The sequence below is a fragment of the Pleurodeles waltl genome, chromosome 5 (assembly GCF_031143425.1).
Source record: "Pleurodeles waltl isolate 20211129_DDA chromosome 5, aPleWal1.hap1.20221129, whole genome shotgun sequence".
Lineage (NCBI taxonomy): Eukaryota > Metazoa > Chordata > Amphibia > Caudata > Salamandridae > Pleurodeles > Pleurodeles waltl.
In genome coordinates, this window is record NC_090444.1 from 382746896 (window position 1) to 382760790 (window position 13895).

The 13895-nt window shown below is 46.1% G+C and overlaps 1 protein-coding gene across 4 annotated transcripts in view; it reads left to right on the forward strand.

Annotated features, from left to right (window-relative positions):
* PAK5 (p21 (RAC1) activated kinase 5) overlaps positions 1–13895 on the forward strand; it is an 864076-nt gene that overhangs the window by 197839 nt on the left and 652342 nt on the right. For 2 of the 4 annotated variants that reach the window (XM_069234134.1, XM_069234135.1), the window contains one exon: positions 5595–5685. The exons of the other annotated variants lie outside the window; for them this stretch is intronic. The gene's annotated coding sequence lies outside the window, so the exon portion shown is untranslated. The remainder of the gene's footprint in view (positions 1–5594; positions 5686–13895) is intronic. 4 annotated transcript variants of the gene reach the window in all.

A 13895-nucleotide genomic window follows, 5' to 3' on the forward strand; every position in this document is an offset into this window, starting at 1 on the left:
CGGACGCCACTATTGCCGCCCTATGTGACTCCAGTCCTGTACCTGGTAGGAGTTGGTCGGCCTCCAGTTCAGTCATCTGGCCTTGCTTCATCTCAGGTGGCAGGTTTGGCTACACCTCTTTAGTGTGCACCATTTTGTCTGCAGCCTCTCAAACAGGCCCCCCTCAGACCTGTGGTCACCATAGATAGGGTTTCGGGGCCACCTGACCTGGACGTCCGCTGCCATCTCCCAACAGGGCCCAGCCATGCGTTGCCCCAGCCACCCTTTGCCCCCGCCACCCTTTGCCCCCAACAGGGCTGAGTCATCTGTGTACCGGAGGGTAGCTGCCAAGGCCGCAGCGTAAGCCAATATCCCCGGGTCAGCCACTTCCCCCAGCCAGCATGAGTACTGCCAGCTCACCTTAGTCGTCTTTGCCATAGGGAGTCATCCGCCTTCAGTGCACCCGTTTCGCCTCCTCAGGCACAGCACTCATCGCCACCCTTCCTCAGAAGCCAGCCCCTGTGCGCAGGGCTCTGGCCATGGCCCAAGACTCTGTTGCTGCATCAGGCCTCTTACATGCAGGGCTGGGAAATCGCCACCTGCTACTCGGCACCCCCACAGCCCCATTTGAGTAGATCCCTGCTGTTGTCCCAGCCACCGACCGATACAGCCGTCCCCAAATCTAGGCCTCTGGCAGCAATGACTAGCTGCACAGGCATCTCTTTTTAAAGGCTGCAGCCCCACATATTGAGGACTGTCTGCATCGGGCCCCAGCGGCTCAAGGCCGCCACCCTACCCCATGTCTCTGCGGCCGGGCGGGCCCCATACAGTCTATCTACAGTCCAGGCAGTGGGCTGGCTTCATCTTGTGCTGGTTCCTCTGCAATGTCACCAGGCATCCTTCACCCAAATTGGAGTCCCCCAGGGCCAGTCAGGCCATTTCATTGTTCATGGACTAGTATGGGGTCTCAGGGCAACGCTGGTCAATTAGCATGGTCCCCGGGGGCCAGGATCTGCATCGCTGCAAGGGCCACCACCATGGAGCTTCAGCGGCTCACATCTGGCCCCATCTTTGCCCAGCTATGCCCCCCTCGCTTCCCGCATCTTCATCATAGAGGCAACCAGGATTAAATCAGCATGCCCAATGGAGTCCCTGTAGCTGGCCCGGCTCCATTGTGGTCAGCCTTAACTTTTGACTTTGTTCTGATCCGGCACAACCAGATTTCCCTGGTTGGCACTTCTTGTTTCCAAACACTATTTTACAGTTTATTTTTCAAAAATGCACATTTCAAGTTCTACTTATTGGATTTTTGTCGTCTTGGTCTTGTTTTATTTATTAAATTAAGTTCTATTTTTCTAACCAGGTGTGGTATCTTTTGTGTCTTGTTTTCACTGTTTGAAGTGTTGCACAAAAACTTTAAACATTGCCTCTTAATTTAAGCCTGACTGCTCTCTGCCAAATTACAGGAGGTTGAGCACAGGTTAATTCATGATGTGTTTGTGATTTCCTCAGAATAGGATTATGGTTGCTGCTTGATCACCGTTCACACCCCTGTCAACAAGTAACCCAATTTCTAGCAGAACTGATATATCAGTCACTAATTCATATGCTACTATGTCAAGATTGAGTCAGCCTCTGTCTAGCAAGAGGCTTATAGTAAAAGCTAGTTAGAAAATGAGTAGAAGTTTGCTTTTTAACTTGTGTTAAAGGTTGTCTTTTTATGGTAGGATTCAACAATGATATTTTCACACGGGCAGAAGCTTGTGAAATGAGATTTTACTTATATTTTGATATGATGTTAGCGACCAATGTAGCGCAAATTTAAATCTGCCGTCAGGAAATGGGTAAAACTCAACCAACACAGGCACTAATATTAAGCGTGCTCATTTGGAATAGTTTGTAACACGATAGAAAGTGAGTCAGTTGCGTTCCCCGATATAAGACATTGGGGGTTATTCTAACTTTGGAGGAGGTGTTAATCCGTCCCAAAAGTGACGGAAAAGTGACGGATTTACCACCAGCCGTATTATGAGTCCATTATATCCTATGGAACTCGTAATACGGCTGGTGGTATATCCGTCACTTTACCGTCACTTTTGGGACGGATTAACACTCCTCCAAAGTTAGAATAACCCCCATTGTGTCCTAATCAAGATATATTAAGGAAAATTGAATCACTGTAATTTTGTCTATAATAGTTTTCATTTTCATCCCTGAAGAAAGTGTGATTAAAAGCTACAGTGAGGTGTAGAATTTGATGTTGGTATTGTCAAAGGGGTTTTCATGCATAGGGAAAACATCGGATGCATTTATGAAGCCTGGCCCGTCAATAAAGCTCTTGCCGACAGACACATTTCTAGTCTTCAGCTAAGCACTAGTTGTACTTTTAATTTGTTGTATATCCGCCTGATGTTGCACAATAAACTTTTGTGTTGTACCCAGCTTGTAGAATGTAAAAGACAGTAGTTGCCAGTGACTTTAAGTGTTAAGGTCTCCGGATTTCTTCTTGCTCACCTAGGTTCCCTGTATGAGAATTTCACATAACAGAAACGGGGCTACGAAAAGTTTTAAGTAAATGACCGTGATGGTCATGGACTCATGGCGGTGTTAGAAAGCAAAAATGCTGAGCACAAAACTGTGATCATAAAAAACACAAGCTTCCATTTTATAAAGTGACATGCACGCACGGGTGTGGTGAAACAGATAGTGTTTGTCCTTCATGAATGAACTCCACTTCCACTGATTTTATTTGTGCATGATTTAGCGAGACAATACATGCTTAATGTATATTATCCATAAATAAAAAGAGATGTTGCAGAAAACAAGAATTAAATAATGCAGTGAGACAAGGGAGCATAGGGAAGCATATTGTGTACAACAAAACTGTGTGCTCCCTCCGATTTGTTTCCAAATAGATTTAAAAAAAATGTTTTAAAAAAAAGCTATCAAGTGCATTGTATTGTTGATTCTCTCTTAACTCTACATAGTAAGTAAGACATGATTGTTTATAAAAAAAGTAAATGCAATTGTGTTTTTTAAAAAAAAGAGCACCTGTCCCTTTAAAGGACGCGAACTACTTTTTTTTGTTTTTCATTGTCCAGTCGGGAAAGCAAAAGCAAGGGTCGTGCTTTGCTGTAACTTATGGGATGCAATATTGCAGAATTATCAAGGGTATATTTCATATATTTAATGGCATCTTTTTATTGCTCATCCCACTTTGTTGGGAATGTCCATACCTTGCTTGTTATAGGAAGATTTTGTTATATGCTCCTTCAGCCAATAAAATATATATGTGTGTGTATGTGTTTTCCCTTTCTTAGAAATACCAGTCTTTAGTTAATGTTCAGGTGTGCTTTTCTTTCTGACAGACAGACACATTTAAAAATACTTGTGTTTTTCTCCTGGTTGAGAATTTTTCGTTAAACCCTGGTAATGCAAGTAATAACATCACAAGTGGGGCAGTAAAAAATCATATGACAACAGAAAGCAGAATCCACCAAAGCAAGTAGATGATCACACAAAATAATCACATAATGGAGTATTGGATCTATTAGTAACAGTGAGGCTGGTTCCTAGAAGGGAGGATACCTTTGAGGTCTTAGTCGCAATTTATAAATGCTATTTTATTCATTCATTTTGGAGGTGCCATGGATGATAGAATGGCAAATCTGGTATGTAAATTTGTAGTCACTGTAAGAAGATGGCTTGTTTTATATGGTCAGCTCTTATTTTACTTACGTATACGTCTCTAGTATATCGTCCATAATGTACCCAGGGCTAGTAAGTTAAAGTTCATTATTGGAGTGACGCACTACAGTGACAAGGTGAAACCATGGCTCTAGGTCTGCCACTGTAGTCCATTTGGGCAGCTTTTAAATTGCCAACCAGACATCGCAAAATATATCCTTTAGCGAAGTCAAAACCTTACGTTTTAATATTTGTCACCCCTGTGAAAGGTCGTAATAGCCAATATTGCAGATTGTTAAATATTAAAAAGAAGGTCATGCTGTGACAGGGAAAACTCGAAATTGCCATGTAATGTAGCTAGGCTGGTAGTTTCATTGGTTGCCATAGGCTTGCATTAGCCTTGGGGCTAAATGCTAATTTCCATTTGGGACCACCAAATGTAGTACTCCGAAATATCAGATACTTGTTACATTAAACCTGACATATTGATAAAGTGGGATTTAAAATAACTTTTAATGTAAAGGTAACTTTAGAATGTCGGCACTTTTTTGCGCCAAACTTCAAGTAGCCATTTCTGATTAACTAGAGCAGCATCTGAGACAGCCTGCTGCCCTCCTGCTAGAGTGCTCCCAGGATCAGGGAACAAAAGGACTATAGGTGAGATGAGGTGTGACCTCCTTCAGCAGGATGACCAGAGGGCTGCGGCCCCAGATTGCAAGCTTCAAGGGGGCTACCACCTCTTAGAGGCAAATGCAAGTCACATCTTGGCTTTCCTGCTCGTTTGTGAATCTAGGCTGGCATCCCTTCCAGAATGAAAACCCATTGCAGAACCAGCTTTCCAGGAGGGGTGGATAATCATTTGACACAACACAAGGGTATGTCCATATCTCTGACCCAAGGAAGAAGAGTTACAACATTTTGGATTTGGACAGAGAGATGCACTATGGGATTGTTTAGTGCCAACCCCACAAGAAAAGTTGTAATATAGGGAGGATGTCTCCATGGGAATTGTAGCCCTATTGGCTAGGTATTTCTTCCCCTACAAACTAGAAATAAGCATAAAAGTGACACCCATGCTTCCATCCTCAGAACATTGCTGGACTCAGAAAGGACAGAAGAAGGACTGCACCTACTGAACCTCTGGACCTTGGATAAATTGGAGTGGGATTTTTATTGTGTCATGTTTCTTTCTTAGTAACTATTTTGCTACTTATAGATGCTTTACACTTTTCTTCCTTTGAATTAAGCCTGACTGCTCTGTGCCACAGCTACCGAGGACTAGGCTAAGATTTGAGTTAAAGAAGCCTGTCTGGACCTGATACAGAATAGTAGCATTATTACTTGATGAGGTCTTACAACCACCCCAACAAATGATCTGCTTTTTCACACCTACACTTTAACATGAAGACTTTGGGGGGTTATGGTGGCATTATCCAAAAACTGTCAGATGTCCCATCAACCCTATTTATAGTTTGTAGACTTTTATAGATAGGGCGGAGGGGGTCATCCAACAAATTGTTGGCAGTTGTCCACATCTTCCAAACTCTGAACAACTCTGTTTATATTTATTGTACTTGAAGGAACTCCATTGAGAGCAGCATTTGGAATTTGCAGACAACATAGCTTTACATTTTGACTCCAATGGAGATGAAGTATGTTTGAACTTCTCTTTGAATTTTAACTGTGTTGCTGTCTTGTAACAAACAGGACAGGTCAGTTCATGATTGCATCTCTTATTTCGTTGAGGTTCTTTTTATTGCTTGCCATTCTGTGTTGTCACTAAGAATTACACTGGCTACCTGTGATGTGAAAGAGGTATTTGAATTTAATTATCAAACTCTGCAGTGGAAAGGTGTGTGTTATTTTGTCTTTATCCATAACTACACAGTACAGGTATAAGAATTGTCTATCGTTTTGCCTTGCTTTAGCATGGGAAGAATATGAACTTTCAGCACCAAAAATGATTTTATCAGCAGTGGTACTTGAAGACGGCAGTCCACCAGGAGATTACAAAGGCAGGTACGGATGGGGTTAACTCGTTTGCTTTCATTAACGCAAGCTGTTCCTGGAGAATTTATATGCTTTTAAATTTTGACATGGTCCGGACAACACAAACTCTTTCTTGTAGGTTGCATACGTCCCTTGCTCTATAACCTATTTAAGTACCAGGTATATTCAGCTTTGGAGAAAGGATCCAAGTTGCATATTTCAGGTACGACAGACGACTCAGCATTCTTAATGATGCAACCTATCTCAGTCTACTTTGGCAGTGTCTGTAGGGATCCCAGCATCCTGGGCAGTTGGTCACTGAGACCGTCCTATCTTCCACCCAGGTTGCAGTAGCAATTTCTTCCATTAGACTACATGCAGGCTTTTTAATTTTAAGGTAGACCAAGAAAAGCTTCAACAACATGTTGAAGACAGTATTGTAGCCCAGATACTACACTGGACCTACAGTCCTGCTAGTTGGCTAGCTATATACATATCTGGCAATAACCATACTCCAGCAGGGTATCTACAGGAATCCTACTTCTCCTAAGGATGAATGTTTTTCACAATAATGCTATAGGAAAATACAATTGTTTTGAGTTGTAAAAGTCTTCTTTTTCCACAGTTTGGTTGTGAGTCTTATGTTTTTTTTTCTCTTAATGGAAAAAGTGAGCCCACTTGAAGAAAAAAAAAAAACGCCCACTAGCCGGCCTTTGCCCCAGGCCCCTCGGGTAGTGCCTATTGCCTGCCCTACCAATCCGACCCTACTAATGTACTGTTTTGGGACTGAGCCTCGTGTGGTTCATCCCTCTTTATTATATCACCTCGGCTGCTCCCAGCCAAGGAGGCACAGGCTGACATCACAAGGAACGTGGTGAGCCCAGGTTGCTCACTACATCCCATCTAACGTTGGATATTTGGAATTATCCTCAACTGGGCACATAAAAAATCACGGAGTCTACGGCTGGGTGCTGGATTTTGCCTCAGTTCCTACCTCTGACCACCTCCCCTTTGGGATGTCACACCATCATCCACTCATGGGCGTAGGAAGTGTGGGGGACGCGGGGGATATGTCCCCCCCAGATTTTGGAGTGGGGGGGACACGGGGGACAAGGGTGGGGGGGACACGGGGACTGAAGAATTTTCCCTTCTGTTCTGTAATTCGCAGGGCCATTAGCGCCGCGTGAAAGCGCTACCTATACTGGCCCTGCACTTGACCTGTGACCTGCCTCCAGGACACTTGCCCTCTGCCCTTTTGTTGTGCTACAGCACACAAGGGATTCTTTCTCACCTTGCCGCCACAGCCGCCTGCAGTCTGCACTTCTGAGAACAAAGGGAGATGAGAGGCCCTTTGTTGATTGCTGTCTGCATCCCGTCCCTCCTGAGCCCGACCCTTCCTGTCCCTTGAAGATCGAATCCTGAAGACAGCAGCAAGATTTGAGAAGGTAAAGAGGTTTGGGTAATTAAATAAAGTATTGCCAAGTAACTCCCTTTATTTTTTAATCTAGTGCTGTGTTGCAGAGTATCTCCCTTTCTAAAAACAGTATTGTTGAGTTACTGTGAGATCTGAGCCGGGCAGGCTTTAGCGCGCTAGTGACACCCTGTGCGCCAATGTTTGTTAGGGCCCCCCTTTCTGTCGCCTCTCTCTCACTCTCTTCTCTCCTCTGTCTCCAGCTTGCCTGCCCCAGAGCTAATTATTGTCCCCTAAGTTGACATCCTGCCTCCCCAACATTTCGGTCCCCTGTCTCTCCTCAGCCTTCCTGGTATTTGTGAAAGCCCGCTCTAAAGGCCAAAGGATGTCTATAAATCTAATTTCCTGCCAATGGCCTGTGGATGTGAAGCCAGCACTGTGGAAGCTCACAGGCTTTACAGGACTTCACAGGCTGTGGTGGAACAGAGCCTGACACTGCTGGATAGACGGCGGAGAGACTAGCACACAGCATGGGTCCCAGGAAGAACCAGATGGCCTGAGAGATGGACAGGGCTAGGTAAGGCAGCAGGGCCAGATCTAGGGCGATGCAACCGGTGCCGCTGCAAGGGTGCTGACTTAGGATGGGGGTGCTGTGGTTGCAAGTATATTCTGACTTTAAAAGCACCTGCTGGGTGTTCCTTGCCATCAACAGTTTTCAGGCAACAATTAAAATCTCAAGATGATTCCGGTGATTAATGGTCTTCTGGAAGAGAGATTGAAGTTTTGTCTAGTCGGAGTTTTGACTCATCATAACGTACAGGGTTACTATGCCTGCTACAAAGAACGTCTACATGCAGATCACAAAGTCTATATAATGTGAATAGGTCAGTGGGTTACTGCTTTTGTCAGATGCAGGAAAGTACCCTCTTTTTGGCATGGTTACCCCACTTTTGACTGTGTTCACTGGGATCCTGCAAACCCGGACCCCAGTGCTCTCTCCCATTAAATTTGGTTGTTTGGACCACACACACCCCACATTTGGCATACTGGTGCCCCTTATAAGCCCCTAGTATATGGTACCCAGGGCATTGTGGGAACAGGGGTTCCCCATGGGCTGCAGCATGTATTATGCCACCCATAGGAGCCCATGTAAACCATGTCTGGAGGCCTGCCATTGCAGCCTGCGTGAAAAGGTGAATGCACCCTTTCACTTCAGGTCACTGCACCAGGTCACTCTAAGTCACCTCTATGGCAGGCCCTCCTAGCCAGAGGGCAGGGTGCAAGTACCTGTGTATGAGGGCACCTCTGGAGGAGCAGAGGTGCCCCCACGAACTCCAGCTACATTTTCCTGGACCTCGTGAGTGCGGGGACACCATTTTATGAGTGTACTGGACATAGGTCACTCCCTCTGTCCAGCTACATACTGGCAACTCAGAACCTGGGCATGTTTGGTAACAAACATGTCAGAATTATACCCCAATCCTATTGTCAGTATTGTTTGTATGATTCCATGCACTTTGGGGGCTCCTTAGAGGATCTCCTGCATTGCTCCTATCAGCTTTCTAGGGTTTTCCGGGCAGCCCATGCTGCTACCACCCCTCAGACAGATTTCTGCCCTCCTTCTGCTGCTTGAGCAGCTCATGCCCAGAAAGGCAGAACAAAGGATTTCCTTTGGAAGAGGGAGGCAACACCCTCTCCATTTGGAAATAAGTGTTACAAGGGTTGGGAGGGGTAGCCTCGCCAAGCTAATGGTATGCTCTGAAGGGCACATTTGGTGCCCTCCTTGCATAAACCAGTCTGTACCAGTTCAGGGACCTCAGCCCCTACTCTGGTGCGAAACTGGACAATGGAAAAGGGTGTAACCACTCCCCTGTCCATCACCACCCCAGGGGTAGTGCCTGGAGCTCCTCCAGGTGGCCACTTGATTCTGCCATCTTGAATCCAAGGTGGGCAGAGGCCTCTGTGAGCATCTGAGTGGCCAGGTCAGGCAGGTGACTTCACAGCCCCCTCCTAGGTGGTCACCCTGCTAGGTGACCAATCCCCCTTTCTGGGCTATTTAGGGTATGCCTCTTGGGTGGGTCCTCAGATTCAATGTGCAAGTTTCCAGCAGGACTCCTCTGCAACGTTTACTTTGACTTCTGGCCACTGGAACCGCAACTGGACTTCACAGGAACCTACAATCTTCAGCTCCAGCAGCGACTTCACCCTGCAGCATTGTTTCTCCGGCTCCTTCCAGCAACTGCAACATTACCCCGGCTGTGCTTCCTCTGAGGGCAGAAAGTCTTCAGTCTGCATGAGAAGAAAGAAGGAAAATTCCTTGGAGTGAAGGAGTCACTTACCTGCATCTGCAGGCACCAACTGCAACAACGACCGGCTGCGTGGATCTCCTCTCCTCCTGAGCTGCGTGGATCCTGCATCAGGGGGTGATAGTCTGGAGGTCTCCTTGGTCCTCTCTACCAGCTGTCCAACTTTGGAGTAGGTAGGTCCTTGCCTTCCCATGCAGGACAGTACCCCCATGCACCGCGTCTCTTGCAGCTACCAAGGCCTGTTGTTATCTCCTCCAAGGCATCTTCAGGCTCCATGTAGCCCCAGTCCCCAGCATTCTTCTCTTTGAAGCACAGCCCTCAACGTGCTTCGCCTGCGACATGGGACCTCTCTTCAGGTGTGCTGCGTGGGCCTCTCTGCAGCTCCTGGGCCCCTTGCCTGTAGGTCTTCTGTGGGGGCTGCCTCTCCTTCTCCAGACTCTCTGCCTTGCTGAGGGTCACCTGGGACTCCCCTCCATGGGTTAAGTCCCCCTGAACCTTGCTGGTCCCCGGCAGCTCCACTTTTGTCCTACTGTGACATTTGCCTTTGCCAAGGCTTGCTGGTTGGTTTTCCACACCACAGACTGACTGCAATTCTTAATCCAGCATGGGACGTCGACTGCATCACCTAGGAACGCTTCATCTGCTCCAGTGCTGCACTGCTGACCGTCTTCATCTCCCCGCCGAGCAACTCCTGCGTCCACAGATGGGTGGTAGTGGCTCCTGCCACGACCGGACACTCCTACGTAAACTGGACTTGGTCCCCTTCTTTTCCAAGTCTTCCTCTTCCAGGATCCACCTCTAGCTTCTTGCAGTCTTGCCCGCGTTTTGCAATATCCTTCTCTGAAGTCCTTTTGGTGGGTTGGGGAAAAACCAGTAACTTACCTCTTTTCTCCTGGTCGCTGGAGGGCACTCTGGTACTTACCTTTGGGGTTTCCTAGTTCCTGCAGCTCCCCTCTACAGATTCCACTTCCTTGCGTGGGGACCCAGCTTTAGCATTCCACTTTTTTAGTATATGGTCTGGTCCCCCCTACGCCTTCAGTATTGCTTTTCACTATTTTCTATTGCTTTTTATGCCAACTTCTGATTGCTGCTGTACATATGATAGTGTGCTACTTACATCCTATTGGGAGTATTGCCTATCTAGTGTTGTCATGTTTGTGTTACTGTAATAAGGAACCTTTATTTTCGTAACACGTGTTTCTTTCATGTGTGTAAGTGCTGTGTGACTACAGTGGTGTTGCATGAGCTTTGCATGTCTCCTAGGTAAGTCTTGGCTGCTCATCCGCAGCTACCTCAAGAGAGCCCTGGCTTCTAGACACTGCCTACACCTCACTAATAAGGGGATACCTGGACCTGGTATAAGGTGATAATACCATAGGTACTCACCACATACCAGGCCTGCTTCCTACATCAGAGAGCTCCTTTTTTGTCCCCTGCAATTTATAAATTAAAACTGAATATAGAACAGTGAGCAATGAACTCATCAAAGAGCTGCATGCAAACATCAAGGTATAGATTAGAGCGTTATGATTTCCCCCCACTTTTTCATTAACTTAATGTTGCAAAACAAGTTAATTTGAGCGCAAATCAATTCTTATTATTAAAGAGGGCCCCCAACCATGGTGTTATGTTTTAAATTCTGAGTTTGCGCTTCTCCAGATAAAGCACTCTTAAACTATACCTGCTACCAGTATGGATGACCTATGACACCTACACCTTGTATTCCTCTGTCTTATGTAACATTTCATATACACTGATTTACACATATACAGGGAGTGCAGAATTATTAGGCAAATGAGTATTTTGACCACATCATCCTCTTTATGCATGTTGTCTTACTCCAAGCTGTATAGGCTCGAAAGCCTACTACCAATTAAGCATATTAGGTGATGTGCATCTCTGTAATGAGAAGGGGTGTGGTCTAATGACATCAACACCCTATATCAGGTGTGCATAATTATTAGGCAACTTCCTTTCCTTTGGCAAAATGGGTCAAAAGAAGGACTTGACAGGCTCAGAAAAGTAAAAAATAGTGAGATATCTTGCAGAGGGATGCAGCACTCTTAAAATTGCAAAGCTTCTGAAGCGTGATCATCGAACAATCAAGCGTTACATTCAAAATAGTCAACAGGGTCGCAAGAAGCGTGTGGAAAAACCAAGGCGCAAAATAACTGCCCATGAACTGAGAAAAGTCAAGCGTGCAGCTGCCACGATGCCACTTGCCACCAGTTTGGCCATATTTCAGAGCTGCAACATCACTGGAGTGCCCAAAAGCACAAGGTGTGCAATACTCAGAGACATGGCCAAGGTAAGAAAGGCTGAAAGACGACCACCACTAAAAAAGACACACAAGCTGAAATGTCAAGACTGGGCCAAGAAATATCTCAAGACTGATTTTTCTAAGGTTTTATGGACTGATGAAATGAGAGTGAGTCTTGATGGGCCAGATGGATGGGCCCGTGGCTGGATTGGTAAAGGGCAGAGAGCTCCAGTCCGACTCAGACGCCAGCAAGGTGGAGGTGGAGTACTGGTTTGGGCTGGTATCATCAAAGATGAGCTTGTGGGGCCTTTTCGGGTTGAGGATGGAGTCAAGCTCAACTCCCAGTCCTACTGCCAGTTCCTGGAAGACACCTTCTTCAAGCAGTGGTACAGGAAGAAGTCTGCATCCTTCAAGAAAAACATGATTTTCATGCAGGACAATGCTCCATCACACGCGTCCAAGTTCTCCACAGCGTGGCTGGCAAGAAAGGGTATAAAAGAAGGAAATCTAATGACATGGCCTCCTTGTTCACCTGATCTGAACCCCATTGAGAACCTGTGGTCCATCATCAAATGTGAGATTTACAAGGAGGGAAAACAGTACACCTCTCTGAACAGTGTCTGGGAGGCTGTGGTTGCTGCTGCACGCAATGTTGATGGTGAACAGATCAAAACACTGACAGAATCCATGGATGGCAGGCTTTTGAGTGTCCTTGCAAAGAAAGGTGGCTATATTGGTCACTGATTTGTTTTTGTTTTGTTTTTGAATGTCAGAAATGTATATTTGTGAATGTTGAGATGTTATATTGGTTTCACTGGTAATAATAAATAATTGAAATGGGTATATATTTTTTTTTGTTAAGTTGCCTAATAATTATGCACAGTAATAGTCACCTGCACACACAGATATCCCCCTAACATAGCTAAAACTAAAAACAAACTAAAAACTACTTCCAAAAATATTCAGCTTTGATATTAATGAGTTTTTTGGGTTCATTGAGAACATGGTTGTTGTTCAATAATAAAATTTATCCTCAAAAATACAACTTGCCTAATAATTCTGCACTCCCTGTATGATGATTGTCTCTGCGTAATATCTGTGTGATGTAAAGTGCTTTGACACCCTAGACTGGTGTGAGGGCTGAACGATGGAACAACACATGCGTATATCATGCATGCCTTAACATTGCGTTCTCAACAACGACCGTGTCTTTACTACTCATGCCTTTACAACGAATTTCGCTGTAAAAGAATGTTTGGTAAAGGAACATCCGTGGTAAATTGTCCCCGCCCTGCCCCCTTACACCTGATACCATACTCCACCCTGCCCAATCAGTTAAAACTGCCCCTACCCTGAGCCCTAACCCCCCCCCACCCTGAGCCCTAAAAGTAACCCTGCCCTGTCCTAAAAACTACCCGCCCCCACTCTGAACCCTAAAACCTACCCTGAATTGCGCTAAAAACTACCTTGATGCCCCTGCCCCGTGAACCCTAAAACCTACCCCGCTCTGTCCTAAATACTACATGACCCCTACCCTGTACCCTAAAACCTACCCCACCCTGTCCTAAAAACTACCCCAACCTCCCACCCTAAACCCGGCCACAGCCCTACTTACCTCTCTCCTCTGCTTCTTCCTGTTCCACCCGGACAGCTAGACCGCTCTCTATGCTGTAACCACGCATATGCGTGGTAAAGACATGTGTGGTAAAGGCATCCATGCTAGCCCCATATTTGTGGTAATGGCAGCGTGGTCAATGCATTGCATTGCATTGATTGCGTTGTAAGGAATATTTCCCAGTATGAGTGGTGCTATAAAACTAATGAAATGCATCTGAGAGAGAGTGGTGATGGATGGTAGTGAGGGAATAAGTGGCGGAGTTGCTCACTGGGGGTCGCCAACAAACAATGTTGCACAGGGCGCCACCAGCACTAAGGCCGGCCCAGTCAGACAGCACAGCAGTTCACAGGAACGCAGCAGCAGAGAGACTGCCACTTTGCAGTCAGACAAGGACCTAGCAGCAATCATAGGCCTTACTGGCCTTCACAGGCAGGCGGGGGGGCCAGAGACTGACACAGCCTGACTAGAAAGAAATCTCCCAACAGGCAGCACAGTGCGTGACAGGCAGCACAGGAATCGACAGGAAGCACTGCGCCCAGCAGGCAGTACAGGCCTCTTAGGACTTTACACAGGCGAACAGCAGCACAGAGCTTGTCGCTGCCCAATAGGCAGCCAAGGGCCCAGCAGACAGGGAATTGCCGGTCT